Consider the following 27,327-nt stretch of genomic DNA (forward strand, 5'->3'; position numbering starts at 1 on the left):
GGTGACATGCGGAGGAGACATGGCACAACTGTTTAGAAGACCACCCACTGAAGTCAGATAAGACCTTTGTATCTGTGGAACCCTCACTTTTCTGCCTGGTGCCAGATGCTTTTGGCCTGACCTCATTTTCCTCGTCTCTGTAGGTCTGTGGTCCCTATGGATACCAATCACCATAGCTGCAATGTTGTTATCTCTTCTGATGCCCCAAAAGCCTCAAGAGCTTGCTGACTGATTCAGTTAGAGAAATCCAAGTAACAAGAAAGGAAGCACAAATTAGTTTGTTTTTGCCTTGCTTATCTGTCTAAAGAAAGCATCTCTGCTCTTTCAAATGTCTGATAAATGGACTTGATTATCCTCTTCAAGCAAACACGTGGTTGAGCGGTGGGAGTTGTGGGTTGTTGGAAAGTTTGCTGTCTGCCAGCACATCCTTCTCTTTCAGGTTCTCTTCTCCATCTTGATGACAGAAATTTTCTGAGACATGGAACCCCCTGGTGCAGGTTTCTCTTCTCTGCTCCCCATGAAGACATGGCCTGTGTAGAAGTTGGAGTGTCTGAGAAGGGATTGGTAATGACTGGGATTGGGGATCAGCAGAGCTATCCTTTGGTGTCAGTTTATTACTAACAGGGTTGTTGGTTTGTCAGCTTGATTTTTCAATTCATTCAACCCTTCCTCATTTAGCAGATAGATATTAAATTCACAGCATTGTGCCTCAGGGGCCATTCTTCCTGGGTTTGTATCCTGGCTTCTCATTTAGCAGCTGAGAGGTCTCTGACAAGTTATTTAACCTCCCTGTACCTCAGTTTCCTCATTTATAAAATGGGGTTAATAAAATTATCCTTTTCTTTTTTCTTTCTTTCTTTCTTTCTTTCTTTCTTTCTTTCTTTCTTTCTTTCTTTCTTGATTTTATTTATTTATTTGAGAGAGAGAGAGAGAGAGAGAGAGAGAGTGAGAGAGGGAACACCAGAAGGGGGAGTGGGAGAGGGAGAAGCAGGCCTCCCACTGAGGAGGGAGCCCAATACGGGGCTCCATCCCAGGACCTGGGGATCATGACCTGAGCTGAAGGCAGACGCTTAAAGACTGAGCCACCCAGGTTCCCCTAAAAGGATCCATTTCAAAATAAATAAATAAATAAATAAAAGGATCCATTTCATAGGGTTTTTTTTCCCCTGAGGGTTCAGTGAATTAATATTTCCATATATTAACTGAATCATTCTTGGCACCTAGTGGGTACCATTTAAGTATTTGCTGTTGTGTTAATACTGCAGGTTGAGCACATTGCTGGGTAGCAGCATAGAGCAAGGGCCCTTTTTTGACAGAGTGCACCTCTGGGGAGATGAGCAATACAGCACATTGTACCAGTGTGATATTTATAAGAAGTGCAGGGAAAGAAAGGGATAAAGAAAGGGGGGGGTAATCAGAAGGGGGAATGAAGCATGAGAGACTATGGACTCTGAGAAACAAACTGAGGGCTTCAGAGGGGAGGGGGATGGGGGATCGGGATAGGCTGGTGATGGGTAGTAAGGAGGGCACGTATTACATGGTGCACTGGGTGTTATACGCAACTAATGAATCATCGAACTTTACATCAGAAACCAGGGATGTACTGTATGGTGACTAACATAATATAATAAAAAAAAACATTAAAAAAAAGAAGAAAAAGAAAAAAGAAGAAAAAGAAAAAAGAAGTGCAGGGAGAGACATGCAGGGTGCAGTGAGGGTGAATTCAGGTGCATGTGGCCCACTAAAGGCATGACCAGGAAGTTGTCCCTTGAGGGTGACATTTGTTCTGGGCTTCAGGAGGCTAGGGGATAGCCCCAAAGGATGGAAGTAAACTGGTGTGGCTGGAAGGCAGACAATGGGGTATGGGGAAGGCTGAGAGCTGAGAAGACAGGTAGATCTTCAGATAGAAATTCTTCCTTAGGAATTTTCAACTTTTAATGAACTTCAGAATTGCCTGGAGAAGCTGCTTAAAAATGCAGAACCTCTGGAGGTTCTGATTCAGGTAATCTGGGATGGAAGTCTTAATTTTAACGAGAATCTTGGGGTGGTTGACATAGCAGATTCATAGAAGATAGTGCCGATAGCATAGTGAGGCCCTATTAGGAATATGTGTTTTTATCTTAATCTTGAGAGAATTGGAGAACCACTCAAGAAGTTCTTTGGTATAACTGTGGTACAATTTCCATACAGGGCACATTCACATTTTTAGATTCTATGGATTTTAGCAATAGTTAAATAATAGTTATGTAACCACCAACCTGTCACAATCAAGATCTAGAGTATTTCCATCAGCCCCAAAGTTCTCTCATGCCCTTGACTAAAAAGTCTAGGCCCTTCTTTCTTTCCCAGCCCCTGGCAATCCCTCATCAGTTTTTCTCCACAGACTGCCTTTTTCTCAGTGTCATATGAATGGAATCATATAGCGTGTAGTCTCTTGTGTCTGGCCTCTTTCACTTAGCATGATGCTTTTTCCATCAATCCATGTTATTTCATGTGTCAGTAGTTTATTTCTTTGTATTTATGAATAATATTAAATTGAATGTGTGTATCAGTTTGTTTATCCATTCAACAGTTGATGGACATTTAAGCTATTTCCAGTTTTTAGAGATTGTGAATAAATCTGATACAAATGTTCTTATGCAGTTATTTTTGTAGACATGTTTTCATTTCTCTTGCATAAATACCTAATAGTGGAATTGTTCTATCATATGGGATGTACGTGTTTAATTTTTAAGAAACTGCCAAACTGTCTTCCACATTGGCTTTGTATTTCCATGAGTAATGAGCAAGAGATGCTGTTAGTCTATATCTTTACCAGCACATGGTATTATCAGTTAACAAAATTTTTTTAGTTATTTATTATGGTTCGAATTTGCAATTTCCTAGTTGCTAATGACATTGAGCATCTTTTCATGTGTTTATTTATCATGCATTCATAGCTTTTCTTTGGTGAAGTGTTTGTTAATGCATTTTCACCATTTCAAAAAGACTGTATTGTTTTATTCTTATTGAATTTTGAGAGTTCTTTAAGTATTTTAACTATAAGTCCTTTATCAGTGGTATGTTTTAGAAATATTTCCTTCTAGTCTATGACTTGTCTTTTCATATAACATGTGTCTTTCAAAAAGCAGAAGTTTTAAAGTTTATAAAGTCCAATTTATTTTTTTTTCTTTTATAGTTCATGGTTTTTGTGTTTTATCTAAGAAATTTTTGCCTAACCCAAGGTTGTAGAGATTTTTCTTTTAGAAGTTTTATGGTTTTAGTTTCTAAATTTAGGTCAATGATCCATTTACATTTACATCTGTGATCTAGCCTTCAGGTGTGGTATGGGTCATGATTCTTACCAATATACCTTTATTAAAAGAATCAGTTGACCACATATATTTGGGTCTATTTCAGGAATTCTGTTTCATTAATCCATATGTCCATATTTTCAGTGATACCATAATGTAGGGGTTGGCAGACTGTGGCCTATTGGCCAAATTTATCCTTCTACCTATTTTTTTTAAATAAAGTTTTATTAGAACACAATCATATTCATTTATTTAAATATCTGCTTTTGCTCCGTAGTAGGTGTGACAGAGCCTGTATAGCCTGCAAAGCCTAAAATATTTCTATGTGGCCTTTTATATAAAATATTTGTTGACCCCTGCTATAATGTTTTAATTACTCTAATTTTATAGTATTTCTGAAAATCAAATAGTGTGAGTCATCAAACTTTGTCCCTTTTCCAAATTATTTTGGCTTTTCTAGGTTCTTGCTTTTTCATTTCACATAACTTTTAGATCCAATTTGCCAGTTTTTAACAAAATCCTGGGAAGATTTTGATTAAGCTTGCATTGGATCTTTAGATCACTTTGGGGAGAATTAAAAATATTAAATCTTCTGTACTAAACATAGTACATTTTTCCATTTATTATTATTATTTTTTATTTCTCTCATTAATATTTCGTAGTGTTCAGCATACAAATCTAATACTTATTATGTTAGCTTTATCCCTAAGTATTTCATGTTTTTGGATGTTATCATAAATGGTGCATTAAAAAAATGCAATTTTTCCAAGTGTTCTTTACTAGTGCATAGAAATACAATTGAGTTTTTCACATTGATCTTATTTCCTGTGACCTTGTTATACTCATAAATACATTCTAGTGGCTTTTTTGTAGATTCCTTGTGATTTTCTACTCAATCACGACATTTATAAATAATTATAGTTTTCTTTCATTACAACCTGCATGTCTTTTATTTCTTATTTTTCCATATTGTACTGTCGAGGACTTCCAGTATAATATTGAATGGAGTGGTAAGAGTGGACATCTTTGCCTTGTTTCTGATTTAGGGGGAAACTAAGATGTTTTAAACAAGGAGCTGATATCATCTGATTTTAATTTTGTATAGCAGCGTTCAGGCTCATGTGATCAGTTCCTACCGGTTTCAAAGGGATGATACTGTGCATGTATATCTCCTCTATCAGTTAGCTTTCCTCATAATAATGCTGTGTAACAAATAACCACAATATCTTCATGGCATGCACATCAATACACATTTAGTTTTTGCTCCATATCTGTGGATTAGCTGATGCTTAGGGGCCCGAGGCTGGGCTAGGCTCCAGGCTGTGTGCTGGGTTAGTTTATTCCACATGTTTTTCATCCTCCTTGGACTGTGTCTACCGAGGGCAGAGTATTCTTTTGTATAAGGCAGGGCACAAGAGGGCAAGCCCAGCTGTGACATATGTTTTAAACCCCTGCTGGTATTGTGTCTGTTAACATCCCATTGGCCAAAGAAGTCAAATGATCAAGTGTAAGGTCAAGTGGAGGGACGTACACTTGTCCCACCATGAGGCTATGGTGGGGAAGTGGATGAATAGTATTACTCCAGGGTAGCACAGAACTGGGGTCAATAATTCCATCATCATCTCTCTTTTTTAATATTTAAATTTAATTAGCCAACACATAGTACATCACTAGTTTCAGATGTAGTGTTCAACAAGTCATTAGTTGCATATAACACCCACTGCTCATCACATCACGTGCCCTCCTTAATACCCATCACCCAGTTACCCCATCTTCTCACCCACCTCCCCTTCAGCAACGCTGTTTGTTTCCCAGAGTTAAGAGTCTCTCATGGTTTGTCTCCATCTCTGACTTCTTCCCATTTAGTTTTCCCTCCCTTTCCCTATGATCCTCTGCACTATTTCTTATATTCCACATATAAATGAAATCATATGATATACACAATGGAATATTACTCAGCCATCAGAAAGGATGGATACTTACCATTTACAGTGGATGGAACTGGAGGGTATTGTGCTAAGTAAAATAAGTCAATGGGAGAAAGCCATCATCATATCTCTTAAATGAGGAAGGAGTCAAACTGCATGTGGTAGGCAGCTGGGAGCACTTCGAGGGCTGGGAGAGTGTCTGCCTTACTTCTCTCTGTATCCATTTGAATAGCATAAATGCCTGCCTCATCATAAGTGCTTAATATTTTTTTGTTGAATGAATGACTGGAATTTGTCAGTGGTTCACAAGTTAGCTTATTTTCTACTGCTAGTCAGGAGATTCTTGGTCCAACATGAACTTTACTTCTCATCTGTGTTTATACATCAGCTCAATTGGCTCCAGAAAACTATTTTTCAAGACAGTAAAAAGGATGAGAAAAAAAAGTAACACCTTTGTGTCTGAGGATAGGCTGTTCTCATTGGAAAATGCCTGGAAAGAGCCCAGAGTGAAAATAAGGACAGCTGGGTTTGTGTTCTGGTTCTGTTCGTTAGCTGTGTAACATCAATCAATTTATGTAGTTTTAGCTGTAAAATGTAGAACTTTACCTATAGTTTGCTCTGCCTACCTAACAGGACCTTTGTGATGATGTATATGAGACATATGAAATGCATCTACATGATATATATGAAATGGTAATGTATATGAAATCATAAAGAGCTGTAACTATGAAGGGCTATAAACTCTAGGGAATTGCTATTCTGACATTACCAGGTTATAGGGTTGATGGGGAGATATTCTCAGCTCTGAGAACAGCAACACTCTGAGGTTCTGAAGCTTGAAGGGAGGAGCCTTATAGCTTTCAAAACTCTTTTCACAAAATCACAGTCTTTTATTTTCCCACCCCTTGCTTAATGCTCTCTGATTTCCCTTTCTCCTCGGGGAGACTTCCACCTCTCTTTCTATCCTCAAGTCACCTTCTCACCCAGCCATGTGCTCCAGCCATGTGAGTTTCTTTCCTCAAATGTACCAAATGCTCTGTCTCATCTCTCAGGCTGGGCATTCGCTGCTGCTTCTGCCTGAAATATGCTTCCCCCTGACCTTGAATGTTGCTAAATCCCACTCACCTTTCAGATCTCAGCTCCATCAACAAATCTTGCCTGTTCCCCATATCTAAGTCAGTCATTCTTTTATGAGTTCCTATACATCCTGTGCAAATGCATTCTGTTTAATACCACCCTGTGCAGTTAAACGCTATTTGTCTCTGAAATATATTCTTTTTTTTTTAAAGATTTTATTTATTTGACAGAGACAGCCAGCGAGAGAGGGAACACAGCAGGGGGAGTGGGAGAGGAAGAAACAGGCTCCCAGCGGAGGAGCCCGATGTGGGACTCGATCCCGGAACGCTGGGATCACGCCCTGAGCCGAAGGCAGACGCTTTAACGACTGCGCTACCCAGGCGCCCCTGAAATATATTCTAAAGCCATATATAAATTATAAAATATTTCTATATGAAAAACCGCTACATTACCGTGTGTGTGTGTGTATCTTCTTCATCATGTCTTGCATTTTAATGTCTTTCTTTCAGTTAATGAGACCCAGGGGCAGGGCAGACTGTTCTGTATACCCATGACCAATGAATGTCAAGGTACACTTTTGGAATGTTCTCCAGTTAGCACCTACAGCATGATCCTGAAGTGAGCGTGTTTGGCAATATATGCTATTTCCTCTACAGGAGACTTTCTCCCTGCCATCTATATACTTTGTGTCCTGGAGAGCAGTTCTAACTCCAGGGACTGAGGACAAGGATGGCAGTGATGATGCTGCACCCAGCCCAGGTAACCTAAGGAGGAGTATCACACTGGAGGCTAGTACACACTTTTGACAATAGCTGGAGTTTATGGTAAGGCAAACAGAGGGCAGAGACCCAGCAGATGTTGCGGGAAGTTTGGAAGGCCTCTTACATTATGATATCATGGTAAAAACTTGGGAGGATTGCCCAACAATAGCTTGAGACCAGCCACTAGAAGAAATTATGGATGGATGGCAAGTCATGATGTAGAGGATTTGAAGACGATTTGCCATGTACAGGTCACAAATCCAAATAAACTATGGTATAAAGATTCAAGATGGTGCCAATGTAGTTACCACTCTTATTTCAGGAATATGTTCCTCCATGTGAAATGAATACAAGTGTGCATCTATAATGATACTGATTGCATGCAAATAATTGATTCTTTGTTTACTCTTCTCTCTCCCTTTCACCACTGGATAATAACCTCTGTGAGGGCAAACCTCTTGTCTATTTTATTTTCCACTGCAGTGAATGCTGTAGTCTACTGTCTATTTCCCCTTCAAGAACTTTGTATTCATTTCCCAGCTGCTGGATGTGTTCGCTGCCTGCCGATGGCTCACAGCAGATTTCCTCCCTGGGCATTGCCCTGCTATATTTGTCCAAGATTATGTCCCTTCTCTGTGACCAGCCAATGCTCAATGAGTTGTAGATTGGGTTGTGTGTGTGTGTGGGTGGGTGGGTGGGGATGGGGAGATATACAAAGGCCTACCTACCTTGCCTCAGTCTAGGACAACTCTGAAAGACCTTTCAGTCCTAAAGCTCCCATGTGACTTACTAAGGTCATTCTGGAACTGCATAACGTTTCAAATTCTCTGTCTAATCTAGCTTCTACTACCCCCTTACAGGAGTTGTTCCTGAGGGTGCTTCCTAATAAGCTTCCTGCATGCAATTCTTTGTCTCAGAATCTGTTTCCCATGAAATCCCTCAAAGCTTGACCCTTTTTCAGCCTTGCAGGGTCAGTTTGTAGTTCATCCATTTGATAGGTGATAAAATGGAGGTTCAGTGCACTTCAGCGACTTGCCCAAGGCCACCCAGATGCTACATGCTGAACTGGGAAAACACCTATTTCAAAGGGTTGATGGCTTAAATGAGAATGTATAAAAGTAACCTTGAAGGATAGGCTCTCATTAAATGCTGGTGTTCTTTTTCTAAGGGGTTAGGACTAGCAGAGCTGGAAGAGAAAGGAAGGCAGTTTACAGAGAGGCATGACTTGTACTACCTTGTGATGAAACACTGTAGGGGGCCAGTTTCCACCCTTACCCCAGCCGGAAGATTGAGCCTCTATCCCTGCTCAGCTGGTCTAGCTCCCTTTCAATAGCCTAACTTCATAGAAAGAACACTTCTTTGCAATCATATTTGGTATAAGGAGACATTAGCCTATAAATTAACTACTCCCTAAAGACTCCTTTTTCCATGTACTAGAATACTTTTTACCTTTGTCGTTAGGAAACATTTTGACCACACACTGAGCTGATTATCAATATAATTGTACTGTAATCACATCTGAGGAAACTACCTAGCAAAGAAACTCTGACAGTTCACTTACTTATGGGGAAGAGACTCAAACCTGTCAAATCAGAACATAGGAACAGGTAGCCTCATTCACAAAGAGGAATGCTCCTCCTACCACACAGCTCTTTCTGTGGATAAATAGGGAGGTTGTAGTGTCTAGAGGCATCCACCTAATACATACAGTGTTTGAAAATTTTTTAAAAAGATTTTATTTATTTAATTTTATTTATTTATTTATTTGGGAGAGAGAGCATGAGCAGGGTGAGGGGCAGAGGGAAAGGGAGAAGCAGACTCCCTGCTTAGTAGGGAGCCTGATGCAGGGCTCTATCCTCAGACCCTGAGATCATGACCTGAGCTGAAGGCGACTGAACCACCCAGGTGCCCCATGATTTTATGTATTTATTTATTTGAGAGAGCGGACGGGGGAGTGGTAGAAGGGGAGGGAGTGGGACAAGCAGACTCTGCACTGAGCATGGAGCTCCATAGGGGTCTCGATCCCAGGACCCTGAGATCATGACCTGAGCTGAAACCAAGAGTCGAATGCTCAACTGAGTGAGCCAGCCAGGCACCCTGAATGTTTGCAAATTGATAGCAAATGGCTAGTCATTTTCTTCAAAGATTTTTGGTGTAAGGGGCTTATGAGATATTTCTTTGCTATTTTGGATGTAAGGACAAAAAAGATATTAGGCTGATGAAGAATTAAAGGCAACACATTATTATTCACTCAGTATTAAACTTATAAATTCAGGAGATCTGTGTTTGGGTACCAGTGTACTGTGTCATTCTGGAAGATCTTTTTAATTAATCACATTAAACTAGGCTATGATGTGGTAACAAGCAAGCCCCTCAAATCTCCATGGGTTTACAGTCACTCACAGAAAGTACTCTGCTTATCCAAGGTCTCTTCATGTTGCTTCTCTTTTAAGTTATGATTCAGGGGTCCAGGTGGTTGCATCCTGGGGCTCTTTCTTCTTGGCAAGTGGATGCACCAATCACTGCACCAGGGGAGAAGAGAGCAGGGAGCCCCTCCATCCATTCTTTTAAGCTTTGACCCTGAAGGGTTACATGTTTTTTCCTGCTTACAACTCATCGGCCAGAACTAATCACATGGCCTTGCCTGCTGAAAGGAGGCTGGGGAATTTGGGGCACACAGAGCTATTGGGGGAACAATAAACATCTGTGCCATAACCAGGTCTAATTTTTTATATCTTCAACCTAATTAATCTATTAATTAACTAATGCATGTGTTAAAGAAATAGTACATGTCTTTTAGGTTTAGTCATTGTGCTAAGCTCTGGCCCTGTAGTGGTGGGCAAGATGCACATAGTCTCTGCCTTCATATCGCTTCTTTTTTGCTGGGAAGTCAGAGGTGCAAGCAGTCAATGACAGTAAAGTGCTGTGAGTGCTCCAGCAGAGGAAATTGAGGGTACAATAGTAGTTTATTGCTCCAAGTACCAGATCTGAGTTAAGGACAGCTTCTTCTGGAAGAAGTATTATCTTAGCTGAGATTCAGCTGAAGGACGACTGAATGTTAACTGGGAAGCAGAAACTTCTGAACAGAGAGATTGCCATTGTGAAGGCCTGAAAAATGGGAGAATATCCTTCCAGGGTGCTGGGAAGCTTCCATGAGATAATATATATTTAGAATATTTTGCAAACTGCTAAGTACTCTACATGCTTGGGGGGCATTACTATTTAGAGCTTTGAGCAGAAATATCAGTATAATGGCTACTACCAGACAGAATCAACTTTATGGATGCAGAAGAAATGGCAGTCAAGAGTTGAACCCAGGCATTCAGACTCATGAGCCCAAATTCTTAACCACAAAGTAACATTACCTGTTTAGAAAGCAAGTTCAAATGCAAGTATAAAACACATTATTGTAGGGATAAACATTAACTTGACCAAACTTATACCTTTATAGAAGGGTGGATGATATACAACTTCTAATTGTTCATTTTTTTGGTAGCAGATTGTTATGTTTTGATTAGTTATGAATCAGGTCGAAGGCAATGGGGAGGGGCACGGTAGTTGAATCTACAAGACTGGACTGGATAACTCGTCTGTTTGTCCCTAGTCAAGCCAAGGACAGGGAAGTATTTTCTTTAGACCTAGTGGATCATGTCTTCCAGGTCCAGAAATCATCCTTATTTCTATTAGAACCAGCAATGCACCTGCCAATTCATAGGTGAAACAAACATCCCCTCCCCACCACCCACTATTTGAGACTCTTGGGGAAGTAGCAGCCAAGGAGTAAAGAAGGCAGGAAGTGGGAAGGAATGGATGAAGACCATGTGTTGTACCAGGGACAAATTGGTTCTCTTTGCAAAACCCTGGCCTGTCAATTTTCCACTCCTCCCAACTCATTTTACCTCCATTGTTATGTAGGGACTAAAATATTCATTTCATGAAGAAATTGTCAAACTTTAGTGCTTTGAGATAATTGATGCATTTCATCAGCTCACCAAATTGAGAAAATGACTCGACAGAGGTCTGCCATCAGGCAGTCTCAGCCGAGAATTCTTTCATAAGAATCATGCAAAGATCCTCCTTGGAGATGCTGGTAAATGGCCCAGTAATCGGGAGACATTGGAGAAAGCACACTCACAGAACAAGACAGGGAACAAAGGGCTTTCTTGGCCAGGAAACGCTCTCACGGGGGACTTGTCGGTCCCAGACTCTGCCTCTGATTGGAAATGTAATCACTTGGCTGTGTTTAGCTGTGTCCAGTAAGAGGCCATTGGCGGCAATGCTCCACTAACTAGAAATCTCTTCTGCAATCAAATTAAACACGGCCACAGCTTCCTTGTGATTCATGCCGGTTATTCTAGAGACATTTTATTGCAGAAATGCCTTTTAAACATTAATTACGCTGCGCATAATATGACCCAGATAAAATATGGGCATATTATGACTTGTCTGTGGCTTCGGGGTGTGTTGTTTAATCCCTGGCAAGGGCTTATAGGAAGAAGGTGGGTCAGACCTTTTGTTTTGGATTTTCATTCCTGGGGCATTCTGGGTCTGCACTCCAAAGGTGGCTGCAAAAAGATTTGGGTTTTTATTGCTCACCCTGAATTAACCTTGTCTTTCTCCCACACTCCTTTGTCTCTCGGAGGGCCCACAAAGAGCCTTCAAATTTCCTGGGAAGGCCCAGAGATTGACTTGGGGACGCGTGCTGTAACAACCCTCTGTCAGTTCTAGGCACAGCCATCCTGTCTCCTGTAATGTTGACACCAATGCTCTCTGACTGGCTGCTGCCCTTGCCACACCATTTGTTAAATATTGTTAATACCACCCCTGGAGGTATGTATCATCCTCATTTTTCACATATAGAAACTGAAGCTCTGAAAACATATGTTACTTGGCCAATATCTCGCTGTTAAAAGCAGTAGAGCTGGATTCCAGTCTGTTTCTTTCTGTCTCTGTGATCTTTCCTCAGTGGTTTTAAAACTTCAATCTAAAGCACTGGAAATCTTTCTTTAGAGGCAATCTTTTTTTGAAAGTTTAATTTAAATTCCAGTTAGTTAACATACAGTGTAATATTAGTTTTAGGTGTACAATCTTATGTGAAAAGTTCAGAGATAAAGTGAATGCAGATGGAGCTGCTCTAGATGAAGGAAAGGGGCCCCCAGAACCCTGCACACAGTGACCCTTCCTGTCATTTGCTCTGGTTTTTCCCAAGATGTTTGTCTGGAACTTCTCAGTGTAAAGATGACTGTCCTACTGCACTCCCTCCTGGAGGCCCCAAGACAAATGCATCCATCTCCTGCTGGTTCTCTGTGGAGCCCATCCTCTGTCCCAGTACTCTCTTACTTTCAGGGGAAATTAATGGTTGTCCCTGCCTTCTGCGAGCTCGCCTTCTCCCTGAGCAAATGGAGACAAAAACAAACAAACTGGGTGAAAAAAGTGTACTCTCCATTAAGATGGCATAAGCACTATGAATTTAAAGCAAAACAGTACTGGGGGATGAGACCTGTGGGAGAGGAGGTGGAACAGTTTTCAGCAGGATGACCAGTAAAGGCCTCACTGGAAAGATGACATTTGAGCCAAGGAGGTAGGTTATCTGGGGAAGGACAGATCCCAGCCATGGGAAGAGCAAGTGGAGTGGTCAGTGGAGTGGAGAGCACACATGGAGTGTTGAGAAAGGAGCCCAGGGGCCTGAATCCCGATGGGTAGGGAGAGTGGGAGGAAGGCAAGCGAGGTAACAGGGTAGGTCTGAAAGACCCCGTGGGCCATTAGGTCCTGAGTGAGATGCGAAGCCAATGGAGGGCTTGGCCCTGGAAGTTGGCCCAAGGTGGCTTGCATTTCATAGGGTTTTTCTGATTCTGTGTGAAGAACAGGCTGAAGTTGGTATAGAAAGAGTCCTGGCCATCGGCCAAAGCAACATTTTTCATGACACATCCCCAAAGGCAAGAGAAACAAAAGATAAAATGAATTTATGGGACTTCATCAAGATTAAAAGTTTCTGCACATCCAAGGAAACAGTCAGAAAAACTAAGAGGCAGCCCACGGAATGGGAGAATATATTTGCAAATGACACTACAGATAAAGGACTGGTATCCAAGATCTACAAAGAACTTCTCAAACTCAATACATGAGAAACAAATAAACAAATCAAAAAATGGGCAGAAGATATGAGCAGACACTTTTCCAATGAAGACATACAAATGGCTAACAGACACATGAAAAAATGTTCAAAATCATTAGCCATCAAGGAAATTCAAATCAAAACCACACTGAGATACCACCTTACGCCAGTTAGAATGGCAAAAATAAACAAGGCAAGAAACAACAATTGTTGGAGAGGATGTGGAGAAAGGGGATCCCTCCTACATTGTTGGTGGGAATGCAAGTTGGTACAGCCACTCTGGAAAACAGTGTGGAGGTCCCTTAAAAAGTTAAAAATTGAGCTACCCTATGATCCAGCCATTGCACTACTGGGTATTTACCCCAAAGATACGGACGTAGTGAAGAGAAGGTCCATATGCACCCCAATGTTCATAGCAGCAATGTCCACAATAGCTAAATTGTGGAAGGAGCCGAGATGCCCTTCAACAGATGACTGGATTAAGAAGTTGTGGTCCATATATACAATGGAATATTACTCAGCTATCAGAAAGAACGAGTTCTCAACATTTGCTACAACATGGACGGCACTGGAGGAGATAATGCTAAGTGAAATAAGTCAAGCAGAGAAAGACAACTATCATATGATTTCTCTCATCTATGGAACATAAGAACTAGGATGATCAGTAGGGGAAGAAAGGGATAAAGAAAGGGGGGGTAATCAGAAGGGGGAATGAAACATGAGAGACTATGGACTATGAGAAACAAACTGAGGACTTCAGAGGGGAGGGGGGTGGGGGAATGGGATAGACCGGTGATGGGTAGTAAGGAGGGCACGTATTACATGGTGCATTGGGTGTTATACACAACTAATGAATCATCGAGCCTTACATCGGAAACCGGGGATGTACTGTATGGTGACTAACATAATATAATAAAAAATCATTAAAAAAAAAAAAAAAAAAAAAAGAAAGAGTCCTGGCAAAAATCAGATTTGCCTTGAGAACGTCTTGGGGGCAGATAGCGCCATATATTGGACCCCTTTTGTTTCAGGATCCCTGTTATCTTTGGGGTCCACCTCAGTTTGAAACTGAATGTGAGGTTGAAGGGAAAAATGAAAGCACGTGTGTGTGTGCCTGTGTGTGCACACTCATGAATGCATGTGTGAAAGTGTGAGTGTATGCCTGTGTGAGTGTGTGAATGTGAGTGCATGTTTGGGAGTGTGTGTGTGAGTGTGAGTGGGTGTTTGGGGAAAGAGGGTGTTGTAGACTCACTACCCAGGACCAGATCACATGGCATTTCACTCTGGCGAAGTGCTCTAAGCCGATAGTGGAGGACAGGGGAGGGATGTGGGACACAGGAAATCGTGAGGCTTTGGTCATCTCAGGCCATAACTCCGGCAGATTCTCACTGGCCCTTGCATTGTGGCATCTTGGACTCCTGCGGGGATCATTTGGGCTGTGAATTTCTGAAGCGTCTGTGTACTGCCTCGGGAGCCATTTGGAAGAAGGATGCTCTGTGTACGTGATACAGTGCAGAGGATGGTCCCCATGAGACACACAATGAAATTTGAAGTGGTGGAGGAATTGGATTAACAAGATTCAAGGCTGGAGAGAAATCGGGTCACATGTTGTCCCAGGAAGTGGGAAATCAAGTTGTCTGCCTCGGGCACAGCGTACCTGTGGACGGTCCACATAGGGAGGTTGTTGTAGTGTCTGCAGGTCAGGGGCTATCCCAGGGGAGGTGGGAGCACAATGATGTTGGAAGAGTGTGGGTTGTAGTCAAGAGACTAATGCAGGTTCCAGTTCTACCACTGCCACCTGCTTGCTACCTGTTATGGGAACATGCATAGATTAAAGACCCCTTGTCCCTCAGATTGTGGCTGTGTTTGGAGACAGGGCCTTTAAAGAGGAAATCAAGGTAAAGTGAGGTCATAGAGGGGGCCTCATCCAACAACTGGTGTCCTTATAAGAAGAGGAGACTGGGACACAGACACACATGGAGGGAAGATTATGTGAAGACAAAGGAAAAAAAATCTGTAATCCAAGGAGAAAAGCCTGGAAGAGATCCTTCCCTCACAGCCCTCAGAAAGAACCAACCCCACCAATATCTTGATCTTGAACTTCTAGGCTCCAGAGTTGTGAGAAAATAAATTTCTGTGTTTATGTCCTGTGGTACTTTGTTATGGTGGCTGTAGCAAATAAATACACTACTTGGATGACCTTGGACAAGTTATTTCACTTTGTTGGGTCTCAGTTTCTCCATCTGTAAAATGAATATAATATCGCTCACTCACAGAGTTCTGGAGGGGGCCTAGTGAAATAGCATAGGCAAATATTCTCTGTAAATGACAGGTGTTGAACAAACAATTGCTATGATTTACAGTTTTCCTTGAGATTGCACCATTTACTCATTATTTATTCTTCAAACATTATTGAGTGCCTATCATGTGCCAGACACTGTTCTTGTGGCTGTGATTACAGCTGTGGAAAATAAAGACAAAAATATCTCTGGCCTCCTGGAGATTTGCATTCCAGCAGTTACTAGATGGGGAGGTGGGAGAGTGAGAAACAGTGAACAACATAAGTGCGAGATATGGTATACAAGAAAAGGATGGCTGCAGTGGAGAAAATAAAAGCAGGGAAAGGGACAGGGAGTGCTGGAGTGTGAGTGATCAGGAGTTTTAAAATAGTATGGTTGTAGCGGCCTTCCTGAGAAGGGGAAATTTGGGCAAAGACAGGAAGTAAACGAGGGAGCAAGCCGGGTAGACATGTATGAGAAGAGTGCTCTGCAAAGGGAGAATAGCATGTGCCAAGGCCCTGGGGCCTGGATTGAGGAAGTTTCGGGTACTTGTAACCCATAGAGCCCTGATTTAGATTGTCTGAAAGGTGCTGGGCATTTTTTTTTTAAAGATTTTTAAAATTTATTTGAAAGAGAGAGAGCAGAGATAGAGCCTAAGAGCGGTGGGGAGGGGCAGAGGGAGAGGAAGCACCTCCTGAGCACGAAGCCCAATCTGGGGCTTGATCCCAGGATCCCAGGGTAACAACCTGAGCCGAAGGCAGACACAACTGACTGAGCCACCCAGACACCCCTAGAGGGAGCTGGGCAATATGGTACCTGTGTGGTTAACACCTTTCTTTAACATATGTGTTAACTGATATGGTGGTTATCCAGGATGGTACTACTACCTGTGATTGGAGAATAGGTTTAGGGAAACTATCTTCTTGTTTGTTGGGGAGGGGACTCAGAGGAGGAGTGGAGCCAGCTCAGATAGACCTTAGCAGTCAGTGGGCCTCCTCTGTGAAGCATGCTACTCCTACAATCAGGTGGTAAATAGCATGTCTCAGGGCTGGGAAACAAAAGAGTAGAGGGCCCATGTGACTTGGGGGGCCTATAACAGAGATGGGATTTGCATTTTTTTAAGGATTTATTTATTTAAGCAAGAGAGAGAGCATGCACATGCACACACATACACACACTTATGGCTGGGGAAGGGCAGAGGGAGTGGAAGAGAATCTCAGGCAGACTTCCTGCTGAGTGTGAGCTGGACCCAGGGGGCTTGATCTCACACTCTGAGATCAGGCCCTGGGGATTGACCTGAGCCAAAACCAAGAGTCCCAGGCTTAACCGACTGCACCACCAAGGTGCCTCAGGACAGTTTGCATTTTAAAAGAAAGAGGAGAGTCTGTTTAAATTTGTAAGCTCAGTGAGAGAATGCTATTATAATTGGGTCCTTTCGAAGAAATTGCAGCTTTAAGTACAAACTATAAATCACAGAGAAATATGAAGTAAAAGAGAGTAACAGTCACCCCCAGGTCCTGGCCCAAGTAGGTGTTTAATAAATGCTAAATGGTGGAAAGAGTGACTGTTGAGTGGGAATTGCAATGATGAAAGAAAGAATAAACTACTACCACAGTTTTTCCAGCTATTTTTCCTGATCTGTTATATTTTTAAAAAACTTTTTATCTTATATTTTATATCCCGATTTTTTAATCTTAAGAATGAAAGAAGCGCTTCTTTTTGTTATTATAAATGTCTCATAAATATTGAAGCATTATATTTCATTGAATGAATATATCATAATTTATTGAAGCATTCATCGAATATTAGCATGCTACTGTTGTTCCTCATATTATAAATAAGACTGTATTGAACATCTTTGTATATGTATTTTTCTTTTTCTTTTTTCTTTCCTCTTCCAACATTCTTAGGATGATTTTCCTGGAATCAATTTCTAGAGGTAGAATAGAATTACTTTATGAAAGGGTACAATTTCCTCAAGGCTGTCAAAATCAATGTGAATCATTTTTATTTTATTCTCTATTGGATCACTTAGTTTTCTCAGTTTTGTTTCCCCTGTAAATTGGAAAAGCTTTCTTTCCGTCTTCATCCAAGATGCTACTAAACACGTCCAGCAGAACGGGTTCAAGGATATGATTTACCCCAACTCGAAATTTCTTTGTGTTTGAAATTTCCAATTCTATAAATTGTAATACTATCTTCCTTCATGTTAATTTAAAATTTTGTCCAATTAACTTGCTTAAAGGGGGTTGCCTGAGAATAGCCTTTGATGTCTAAGTGTGCAGTGTGTGTTTTCCTAGTAGTGAGAATTTCTAAGCCTGATGTATTTAAAGATAGATTTAAAAAAGCGTTTAGCAGTGGTATCAGATTTATTTAGTTTTAATTGTTTTATGTGAGTTGAATTGGTATGACTAGATTTGTGATGTTCTTTGCAAAATTCATTCCTTTTTTAGCAGGGCACATTTCACAAGATAATCTTGAAATGGCTAGACATCCTTATCTTTTTTAATGGTTTTTAACTCCTATTAGCTATAATGGGATTTCCACAAATAAATTGCTGCATTTTGTTGAAAGATACTAGAACCCAGCCGACCCTCCCCCAAGCATGGGGGGATTTTGAGCCACACTCTCACACATACCATTTCTCTTTCTTCAATGCAGCACAATTTTAAAACTCCGTTAAAGAGCAGGAACATATTTACTACACAACGATGTGATTCTGGTTTTTGAAGGCTGACAATGTGCTTCCATCAGTGCATTGGTTGACTGGGAAAAACAATTCTTTAAAAGCTCCCAATAAATGACATAAATAAACCAGTGAAGAGCCAGGGGCCTGTTCAGACTCTAACGAATTATATGTCCCTGTGACAAACTGTTGTTTGAGGACAATGACAAACATTTGAGACTATCCATGGAAGTCACTGGGGGGACTTTTGTTTCTCTCTAATAGCCCCTGAAGCCTTTATGGCTAATAGTGTGTATAATGAGTCCAGTTTCTAGCCCCTGCGAGGAGAAGCTGGGATGCTTTCATATGGCCAGGGAAGGCCTCTTAAGATTTGTCTAGCAGTGGTGAAATTTGTTTTTTTGTAAGGAGGCACACAAACTCCTTAGCTGGGGAAGCTGGGGAAGCTGGGGAGAGAGGGAGAAAGGGTGAGGGTCATAAGCCAAGATGCCAATCTAGGGCCTCAAATCTGGAGCCCGAATCAGAATCAGGTGTCAGGTTTATTCAGAGCATCACAGCCAGAGAATGGAGAGCAAGTCCAGGGCAGGGATACTAACACAAGTGGAAGAGGCTTGGCAGATGCTGATGGCACACTCTGACCTCAAAGGGGTGCTCTAGTCACCCTCCCTTCTTTATTTCCCTTGGGGATCTGTGTGTGGGAATCTCTATGCTGCAGAAGGTCTGGGTGAGATTCCAGATTTCCATTTTTACAAACTCCTTGGGTAATTCTGTGGCACCTCCAAGCTGGAGAGCCACTGCTTGGGTTTGTGCCTGCCTAGGAGTGGGAAGGTGGTATCTCTTCCCGTGTCTGCATGGATCTCTTAACTAGGAATTGGTAGGCCAGAATCCTAGTGCCAGATTCCAGTATTTGTTTGTGGAACGTTGACATGCCACTCTTCCAAGTCTTGGTCTATTTATTTGTGAAATCTGGGGATGGACCAGTGGCTCTCAACCCTGGTTGCACACTGTAATCACCAAGGAAGTTTTGAAAAAATGGAAAAGCCTGGGTCTTCTCCCAGCTCCATGATTTGGAACATTTATCTGCAGGTGGAAACTGGGCATCTATAGATTGTTTATTCCAGCCCTGAGTCCTAGAGCAGTAAAGGCATTTGGCCAAATTCTTCCTAAATTGTTGTTTATACAGTTGGGCTTGAACTGAGGCCTTCTCTGTCCCAGAAGAGCTCATCATCATCATCATCATCATCATCATCATCATCATCATAAAAAGATGAATCAGCAGTACATGTGCCAAACTCAAGTTGGGAGCCTAAGATCTGGGCTTCCAGTAGCGAGAGGTACAGAGGGTTGGAACACTATCCTATTGGTTTGGTTACATAGGATTGGGACCTCATCACTGGGGCTAGAGGGCATGAAGAAAGTTGTATATGGGTGGGACAGGAACTAAGAGAATTTCACCCAATTCTAGGACAGGCCCTGAGGTAGTAGCAGCACCTCAAATCACAGTGTCCTAGAAAGTAAGGAGAATTCAGTCTTCTTCAAGGTTGGTGACCACCCTAAGTGTTGTCTAAGTAGAGATCTCACACTGAATGAGTAGGAGTCTTGAAGCTGAATCAGGATAATCCCTGCATCATGATCTTCCTGGTTTTGCCAGCTGGGGTTAAGGCCAAGGTCTAGGCCAAGGAAGACAAGGGCCTCAACCAAGGAAACTGGGATTCAGGAAAAGCTTCACACTCAAAGGGAGCTCTAAAGCCTCTTAAAGGGTGGGCTTCAGATCAGCAGCATAAGCATCACTGGGCTAATCATTATAAATGCAAATCCTAAATCAGAAGCACTGGGGGTGGAGCCTGCAATGTGTGATGCAAAGCGCTCTCCAGGTGATTCTGATATGTGCTCAAGGCTGTGACCCACTGGTGTAGAGTTTTAATAAGGAGGAAAGGCAAAGCTAGTGAGGTTGGGGAGGGCCTTTGGGGAACATATGATACAGTGGGCCTGTCATACCTAGTAACTGACTTAGAGACACAGGAGGAAACATATCCCCTTGTTACATATGGGCCTCTGTTGCTCTGATGAGGGTTATCAAGGCCTACAGCTCACCAGAGCTGGGCGTACCAGGACTATCAGAGGCAGGGGAGGAGATGCCAATGTCTGCAAATGCCCCTGGAGATACTCAGGTGGTATCTTCTCCTTCAGAGCTAGGTGAGCACAGTGTGCTCACCACACCATCTGCCTCCCTCACTGAGTCCTGCCAGGTCCAAGTGAGAATAAAGTCAAATATCTTTGAAAGGTCTGTGTCCAGCCGTACTCAGATGATACTCCTGCCACACAGATAACATCTTCCTCACAGTCAATAAAAATGATGCACAGCAGACCGTGGAGTTATTCAACACACAGTTTTCAAAGATCTCTTTTATTGCCTCTGTGTAAAACCAAACAGAGATCCTTTTTTTCTGAAAGGGCAGCAATCATACACTCACAGTGATTTGGTAGAAATAAATGAGGGATACATCATGTCAGGCACGGGAGGTCCTCCATTCATATGGATTATTTTGCTGCTTAGAAAGACCTAAATTGAACAGGCTTAAAACAGGCACAGTCTCATGACTCTGAGCGCCACATGAAGAAAGCTTGAATGCTTTTTTCTAATATGATTGTGATGGCTAATTTTATATGTCAACTTGACTGGGCTAAGGGATGCCCAAAGAGCAGGTAAAACATTATTTCTGGGTGTGTCTGCGAGGGTGTTTTTGGAAGAGATTAGCATTTGAATCAGTAGACCAAGCAATGAAGATTGCCCTCACAAATGTGGATGGGCATCATCCAATCAGTTGAGGACTCGGGAAGAAAAAGGTGGAGAAAGGGCAAATTAACTATCTCTCTTTGAGCTGAGACATTCATCTTCTTCTGCCTTAGGACTTTGGCAATCCTGGTTCTTGGACATTTGGACTCATACTGGAACTTATACTATGGCCCTCCAATTTTAGACCTTTGGACTCAGGCTTAAGTACACCACTGATTTTCCTGGTTCTCCAGCTTGCAGATGGCAGATCACAGGACTTCTCAGCCTCCATGACCACGTGAGCCAATTCTTATAATTAATCTCTTATATTTACATCTTTGTATATCTTATTGGTTCTGTTTCTTTGGAGAACCCCAATACAATGGTGGATATATTTGAAGTAGTAATGCCTGAGAAGTAGTTATTGGCATTGAAAGCCCACATTATGGAGATCTACTCCAAACTGACCACATGAGAAGGAAATGAGTAATTCCTAAGTTCCCTGTGGTTTTTGGATATATTCAAGAGGGCTGCCTCCAATTAGAAACCACACCCTTGTCTTTGACTCCAGAAGGTGGAGATATGGTGTTTTGACTTGAGCCTGGATGTTTGAGCGTAAATAGACATTTTTCTAGATCTTTGTGGCTTGATGGAATCTTACTTTCTTTAACTCACCTTGGCATGGTGTATAGAGTCTGACTTTCTTGTATATTTTTGGTGGGGACTAGACATGTCAAAATAGTTTCCACTGTGCAACTGAGTTTCCTGAATCTGGGAAATGTTAATGTAGATATATCCACTTGCTTGCCATGAGGAGGCTCCAGAACCCCAGCCTCCAGAGATGCCTAGAATTATTTTTTAACATTCTATTATGAAAATGTTCAAATACAGACAGAAAATGACAGGATAGTACGATAAAGCCTCATGTAACCATCACCCAGCTTCAACAGTCCTCAAAGAAGTGTTTTATCTCTATCCCACCCACTTCTCTCCACCTCCCTCACCCTGAGTGGTTTATTTTGAAGCAAATCTCAGCTATCATGTCATTTTGTCCACATATATGTCAGTATGTGTTTCTAAAAGACAATAACTCTTAAAAAAAAAAGCACAACCACAATACCATTATCACATGTAAAAAAATGACAGTATCTGCTTATTAGCATCAAATACCCAGTCAGTGTTCACTTTCCTGATTGCATCGTAAGTGGTGTTTTTGTTCTTGAGTTTGTTTGAATCAGGATCCAAACAATTCTATGTGTTACACTTGGTTGATATATTCTAAAGAGGTGACTTGAAATCATTTCTCATACTCAGCATGCTTTCTCTTCTATTTGGGCTCAAGAGTCCTAAATAAATGCTGAGGGGCCAAGGCCATCATGTTGTCCCTCCATAGCCTCGTGATTGGCCCAACAAACATATCATCTGCCAAATTCTGGCAGCAGAGGCCAGAGGGGCAGGTGGTAGAAAATGAGATGAGCATACGTTGCCAGGATCCCAGCCTGAGCCTAAGCTGTGTTCGTCCTAAAATCTGGGCATGCTTTTGGCACTGGTGGGGAAAGGCTACCATGCAGTCTACTTGATGGGAAGGATGAAAGAGTTGCTCCAAAGAATAGGTCACAGGGTAGGGTTGGCTACCATCTGGTCCAATGCTGATAGATCCCACTTACCCCCTGGAAGCGTACAGTGTGACTCAGTTCACATCCTGGAAGCATGCAGTGTGATGGCTCTGGGTTTGAAGGCTGGCGAAGGACAGTGCCTGTTAGTCAGGTGCTTTCCTTACACGAGTTCAGGGGTTCACTAAAATCTCTGTAGGACTTTGAGAATTCTATTTGCTAGCACTGGGAAACCAAGGCAAAGTAGCTGATGAATTTGATTAAAGTCCATGATCTATAAGTGGGGTATCCGATTGTATTGGCATCTCTGTTTCCTTCGAAGGAAGATAAGGGAGAGCTCACGTATTTATCCTTCTGTGCATTTATCCACCTAGCCACCTTTCTGTGCTCTCTATGTGTGGCTCTTCTTGTTCAGCAGACAAGTTCTTTCCATGTGACTAGGGACAATGGCTTTGGTAGCCCTAGATTGTTCAAACCAACATAAAGGGAATTTCTCTTGTCCATCATCTGCATATCTATTCCAGTGAGGAAGTGCGACTGGCCTTTCTTGAATCCTATGCCCTTAGTCACTCTGTTCAGTAAAACAGGATACTCCAGTAGGTAGGCTCATGTCAGGCATCTTTCCTGTGACCAGAGGAGAAGGGAAAAAGGACGAATATGTAGGGCAGGAAAAACAAACGAATAAACCACAGTATCTATCACACTCTGTTCCACACTTCCCCCACCCCCCAGTGATATGAGTAGAACTCCAAGTTAAAGCCTCTAAGATTGATGAAAAGTCAATATGGATAGGTATTATTCCCACTTTTCAAGTTTTGAACTTTATTGTTTGGTTTGTTCAATTTTATTTAGTGTGACTACTTCATTTCCCACCATATTGATTTATTTATTGAGTCTCTAATAGGAAGCAGGAGGTAGAGAAAATACTGTAGTTACCGGATGGAAAAATAGTTATATCCATATAATCAGCCAATACGAGCCCTTTTTCTTTATCCTTAGCTCCACAAGCCATCCCCAGGTCAAAGTAAGTATCGCCTTGCATCCCTGTCCTGTACACCTATTCACATTTCTCCATGCAGGACTTGAACTAGTGTGATCAAGACAGAAAGGAGTGAGGAGGTGGGCCGGTGGGATGGGGGTGTGTGTGAAGGAGTAGGCAGAGAAATCAGAAGTGGAGAAAGCAGACTTCTGGTTCTCCTGTGTGCATGCACACACCTGCACACACAAGCATATGCACATGCATTAGCAAAACACAGCAAAAACAATGCCGTGTTTAAAAAAAGCAATTCCGAAGTTGAGGGTAGTTATATGACAGTTGATATCATTCTGAGCACCTTATCTTGCCCCAGGAAACTTACAAGGGGGATAAACTAGCATTTGGTCAATAATTTCCGAGAAACTTTAAAAACAAAATAAGACCATTCTCAACTTTCTTTAAAAATCTTTCTAAATCTAAAGAAACAAGCACAATTGTTAACTAACAGCCAGTTTATTGATTCATACTGGATGCAGTAATAATCTTTATATTTGATATATTTATGTTAATTTTATAGACTAAGTATAATTTGTCTAAGTTTTTAATTATCCAGAGGAGTTTATGATTGACCTTTTCTTTTACAACATATTTGTTATAGCTATAACTTTTCTGATGCTCATTATTGGTCAGGAAACCTTACCCTTTACAATAGAGTTTCTAAGAGAAAAAGAGTGTTTTTGTGCAATGTTCTTGCTTAAAAACAACTTACAGGAGTATTCTGTAGCAAACAATTGGGAATTGCTGGTACTCTTCTTTAGATTCTATTATAAACATGGTCAAAAAGTCTGGGCATGAGTTAGAAACAACTGAATATTAAAAATGCAAATGGAACAGCTGAACTCAAGGGAAATGCTTCATAGGCAGACAAAAGTACCATCAAAAATGCTGTAGTGGTGTTATGAAATTTTAATTCATGATCAAGAAATTTTCTCGCAAGTCCCAATACTTCTTTCCAATATATCTTTCAAATTATAGTGGGACCCGGTGGATAACTTTTTAAATATCCCTTAAATTGCAAGTAAATGAACATTTGGCCCAAATACTTTAAAATTCTTACTGTGGCTAAGCTTGGGGATTCAGTAGGAAGAGTTACATCAGCATAGACCAGCCCTGCCTCCTGTATCTTACATCTTCTAGCAACCAGAATGTGTTTCAGGCACGCACTCTGGAGTTATGTTTAACAATCCCCAGACATCATCTCTATTCAGCCTCACAGCCTCCGGTGGAGACGAAGGGAATATTAAATAATCCAAAGGGTCTGCCATGAAATCCTGCAGCTCTTGGGTGAAGCTCAGCATTAGGGTGACTGCTTTTTTTTTTTTTTTAAATAATATGTTTGCATTTCGTTTCAGAAATAATATGCTTTAGGCTCTTAAAATGAGCATGACTGGGTGATCAAGGTCAGGTGCAACCTTGAGTATTAATGGAGTGTTAAAAGAAACTATGGCTTAACTCTGTGAAAAGTAGATTCCATTGGTCTTATGCTGAAAAAAATTTACTCAGGTGTGACTGAGCTTGCAACATATATCATCCACACTTTACAGTGGTGTGGAAAGAAAGTAGGAATAAGTAGAAAGCAAATGTTTTAAGGTTAGCAAAGGACTTGAGGTATTTGTGTGACTAGGGGTCTGTTCATGGTTGTCTTAGTCTTCTATGGTTCTAACAAATGACCACAAATTTGTCAGCTTAAACAACTCCCATTCATTAGCCCACAGTTCTCTAGGTTAGATGTCTAGTGAGAGCAAGCCTGAGCGCTCTGCTTGGGGTCACACCAGACTGAAATCAAGGTGTTGGCTGGACTGAGTTCTCACCTGGAGGCTTTAGGCATGAATCCACTTCCAGTCTCATTCTTGTTGTTGTTGGCAGAATTCAGTTTCTTGTGGTTGCAGAACTGAGGTTCCTATTTCCTTGCTGACTGTCATCTGGGCTGCTCTCAGGCTGCCCACATTCTTGGCCCTCCATCTTCAAGTCAGCAATGGCATGTCAAATTCTTCTTGTGCTTTGAAGCTTTGACCTCCTCTGTTGCTGACCTCTAGACCCAGATTTAAAGGGCTTCCGTGATTATGTCAGGCCCACCCAGACAGTCTCCCTATCTTAAAGTTAACTGGTTTGGTATGTAACTATATCTGTAAAATCTCTGTATAACATAAATAATCATGGCAGTGATATCTCCTCATATTCACAGTCTCAGGGATTATACAGGCCATCTATGCCAGGGGACAGGAAACTTGAGGGGCATCTTAGGCTCTGCCTACCATCATGGTGTTTGTCAAGATCCTCACCCTGCAACAACAGGTACTGCCTCTTAGAAGACTGAGCTTCTGATGAGGTTGTTGGAAGGAGAGGGACACAAGAATGATGCTTCAAGGGGCATTACCTAGAAACCACATATGCCATCTACCAGGTCTGCTTACTAATGCAGTAGACAGTTCATCTTGTCCTTCTTAAGACCTCAAAGAATAACATGAACTATCTAGAGATCTTAATAAGTGAACATATAAATGTAGCCAGAGATGCAGGAAAGAGCCTGAATTCCTTTTCTGCCACTGCAGGGAATCCATGAAAATTGGGAAAAGATGTCATCTAGTTGGATGCAGTTTTGTGGATGGTCAGTTATCCTGGTCAGTTATCCATGAGACCCAGGTCAGCCTCACTCACCCCTCAGCAGGGTACCTTGTGCACAGTCATGTGCGGTATCCCTAGGTAGACTACGTGTCCAATCCAAGTGGGACTGGGCTAGTTTGGGTCTGGGCAGTAGACACAGTGTTTTGTTGCATCTAGTGGGAGAGAGAAATATATTCACTGTCAGTTCACACAGCAAAGGGCAAAAGGCATAGAGAAAGATTTCTTACCTCAGCACCTTTGACATTTGGAGTTAGCAACACCTCTGGCCTCAGTACCATGCCCCCTAAATTGTGATAACCAAAAATGTTTCCAGAGGTGGTCAAATATCCCATCAGGGGAAAAATCACTCTCAGTTGAGAATGACCATAGATATATAAATATTATAACATAGAAGGAATGAAGAATTTAGAAAATCCCTCTAATATCCCATGGAGACTTTCTATCTTTTAGGACTAGAAGTGAGAAATGTGAATATTGGAAAAACTACAAGCATTTATGTGACTATAAGGTAGAATGTATGAGAGAGAAAGAGACAGAGACAGAGATAGAGAAAGACAGAGATACAGAAAGACACAGAGAGAGAGATAGAGAGAGAGAGAGTGATCTCTTTGCTGAAGTCCTGATCGAGTGGCACCCGGGTACTGGGCATCAGTCATCAGTGCTATCCCTAGCTTTTGAATTACATGAGCCAATATATTTCTTTTTATCTTAAGCTAACTTGTGCCATCACTCACTCACCACCTAAAGAGTTCTGGCTTTCTGTCACTCACCACCTAAAGAGTTCTAATTGACACAAGGGGTGTTGCAGAGAGAGTACAAAGGATTAATGATTAGGACAGACCAGGGCCTTGTCATATCATTCATGCACAGGAGAAATGAGACTGGGAGGCTGGTTAGGGTTAGGTGGTCAAAGGGCCTTATATGCCAGCCTGGGAGATTGGAACTTCGTTCTCTACCCACCACAGGGTATTTAGGTAGAGTAAAGCCATTCAGCATCTCTGAACACTGAGTTTGACTTTTATAGCCAGAAGTATATTGGAAAGCACTACTATTCGTATTGTCTTAGATGTCTCACTTCCATTGTAGTAAAACAATGGAACTGATATTAGGAATGAAAATCCATAAACATCAAGAAGAATAT

The 27,327-nt window shown here is 41.6% G+C and overlaps 1 long non-coding RNA gene across 1 annotated transcript in view; it reads left to right on the plus strand.

Annotated features, from left to right (window-relative positions):
* LOC113252541 (uncharacterized) overlaps positions 1 to 26,574 on the plus strand; it is a 190,131-nt gene extending 163,557 nt beyond the window's left edge. The window contains exon 3 of the long non-coding RNA XR_006409048.3: positions 21,047 to 26,574. This is a non-coding gene — a long non-coding RNA (uncharacterized LOC113252541). The remainder of the gene's footprint in view (positions 1 to 21,046) is intronic.
* Positions 26,575 to 27,327: the final 753 nt, after the last annotated feature.

This window comes from Ursus arctos, unplaced genomic scaffold (assembly GCF_023065955.2).
Source record: "Ursus arctos isolate Adak ecotype North America unplaced genomic scaffold, UrsArc2.0 scaffold_19, whole genome shotgun sequence".
NCBI lineage: Eukaryota > Metazoa > Chordata > Mammalia > Carnivora > Ursidae > Ursus > Ursus arctos.